Raw genomic sequence first — 2,658 nt, forward strand, 5'->3', positions numbered from 1 at the left:
TTTTTTTTAACATCTTTATTGGAGTATAATTGCTTTACAATGGTGTGTTAGTTTCTGCTTTATAACAAAGTGAATCAGTTATACATATACATATGTCCCCATATCTCTTCCCTCTTGCTCCCTTGCTGCTTTTAATATGTTTTCTTTGTCTTTAATTTTTGTCAGTTTGATTAATATGTGTATTGGCATGTTCCTCCTTGGGTTTGTCTTGTATGGGACTCTATGCTTCCTGGACTTGAGTGTTTCTTTTCTCAGGTTAAGGAAGTTTTCGGCTATAATCTTGTAAAAATACGGAACACTTCACAAATTTGCATGTCATCCTTGCACAGGGGCCATGCTAATCTTCTCTGTATTGTTCCATTTTTAGTATATGTGCTGCCGAAGCAAGCACCAAAGCTAAAGCTGAGCATAAGCATACCCTGCACACTAATGAGTTCTGCTCTTAGGTACATACTTGATAGACATGTGTGCAGGTATACAAGAATGTCTGTAGCAACATGAGCGAAAACAGTTCCAACAAGAAAGAATCCAAAGAGCCATCAATAGGAGAATGGATAAAAGAATTACGGTATGTTCTTGATCTATAATACTGTACAGAGATGAAAATGAAAGAACCACAGCAACTCCCTGAAACCTAATGAATTTCACAAATATAACATTGAGCAGAAAGACGGTAGACACACATAAACAAAACATTTTGATTCTTATTATTACAGTTAAAAACAGGTAAAATGAACACTAATATTAGAAGGAAGAATAGTGAATCCTCTTGAGATAACGTAATCTTTGGCAAGGATTAGTTGAGACTGGGGCCATTCTGGAGGCTGGTAGATCCTGTTTTTTGACCTTGGTGGCAGTAACACAAGAATTCACTTCATAATAATTCATTGAGCCAGACATTTATGTGTGATATACTGAAATTAAAAAAAAAAGATACATCAAGTGTTTGACAGCTGTCATGTCTCAGGGGAAGAAGGGAATGAAGGATAAATGTATGAATATTTCAGGATTTGCTCTGTATATTTCTGTTCTGTTTGAACCTTGTACAAATTATATATGTGTGCATTAGTAGTGCAATTTAAAAATACATTTAAAATATTAAAAATACACTAAATGTGTACCTTCATACTGTTTATATTTATTTATTCCTCAGTTGTTCCCTTTTAGAGTTGAGTTTAGAGTAGATCTTTCTGCTATTCAAAGAGATCCTGGAATATGTCTTTTTCCAAAAGGCCTTATTCATGCTGATACTCAGCTTCCATGCTTCTGTCTTTAGTCACCCTAATAGTAAAGTTACCTACCACTGTGCTTGTGTTTATTTTTATTAATTATTATTATTTTATCAAAACGTAAATTAATTTACATTTTGTTTTCTGTCCCTTTACACCTCTGTAGTCCATTTTAGATCAGAATCTCCTGCTGATAGATACTGACACAAACTCACTTTTGCCCAGTGCTTGATATATAAGGTGTTGTAAATTATACAAAGGAATAATTTCTTTGTTCTGAAAGAAAATAATGAAATACTTTCATCTGGTCCATCTTTTTTTCTTTATAATGTCTCTAAAAGTTGAGAAGTGTAGATACTTTTCACATCTTTTAGCTGAGAAAAATTGGTACAGAAAGACAAAAATTACATGGTGGTAAAAATTGGTCTAAAAAACAGGATTATTGTCAGTTTCAAGTCTACTCAGTAGACAATGTGATTTTATATCAAGGACTCAAATATTCCAGATATAACAGCTGTCAAAATATTACTTAGGTGTGCTTCAGTTCAGGAATATTAAAATATTTTTTATCTTTATTATAAAAGAATAATGCAGTAAAAAATTCTTCATTTCCAGGTGGTTTCCAAATATAGATTACCCTCCATGTTGTCACTATACAGCTATGTAATTACAATTTTCTAAAAGTATCTTGGGCCACTATGCCATTTTAATTGCTATTCCCTCAGCTTGAAATTACTTTACATTATTGCTTTTTTCATACCCATTTTCCTTCCAACACCTGCCCAGTTGCTATTATTCTTGAAGACTCAGTTAGGATAATGAACTTGATATCCTGCTCTGCTCTCCCCATAAATGACTTATATACCCTCCTCTGCATTCCCCAGATTATATTATATGGTAGTACTATATTATGTCATATTATATGGTAGTATTTTTCATACTACACTATAAATTTTGGCTTATTTGTTTCCAATCATCCTCTTCAACACTCTCCTAAACAGACTATGAGTTCCTTGAGAGCAAGTACTCTACTTTTTTATATCCTTTTCTTTGTTACTTAACACAATGCCTGGCAGGGAGTAGGTATTCAATAAGTATCTGTTATGCATAGGATGGTATTGTGTCACTATGTATAAACTGGCATATCATTTACCTCTTTCATTTAGAAAGCCAGTAATGAGAAAAGCTTTGCCATCTAATAACAGAGTTAGAACAAGAACCTACTCTATTTTTAGAGGGTAAGCAAATTTACTTCACCTCACCAATAGTAATAACTTGTGGGAACCTATACTTAAGTGCAAAGTATTAACTATAACCTTTCAATATTACCTTTCATACTGTTATTCACATTGTCAGAAGTGAGAATGTGTCATCCATTCAGATGACTAAATATTCTTAAATGCTTGTAAATGCCCATTATTTACCAGGG

At 33.1% G+C, this 2,658-nt stretch overlaps 1 non-coding gene across 1 annotated transcript; it reads right to left on the minus strand.

Annotated features, from left to right (window-relative positions):
- Window positions 1-284: 284 nt before the first annotated feature.
- LOC114238061 (U6 spliceosomal RNA) lies at window positions 285-391 on the minus strand. The gene has a single exon (XR_003623489.1). It is a non-coding gene; the product is annotated as a U6 spliceosomal RNA (small nuclear RNA).
- Window positions 392-2,658: the final 2,267 nt, after the last annotated feature.

Source organism: Balaenoptera acutorostrata, chromosome 8 (genome assembly GCF_949987535.1).
Source record: "Balaenoptera acutorostrata chromosome 8, mBalAcu1.1, whole genome shotgun sequence".
In the NCBI taxonomy this organism is placed as follows: domain Eukaryota; kingdom Metazoa; phylum Chordata; class Mammalia; order Artiodactyla; family Balaenopteridae; genus Balaenoptera; species Balaenoptera acutorostrata.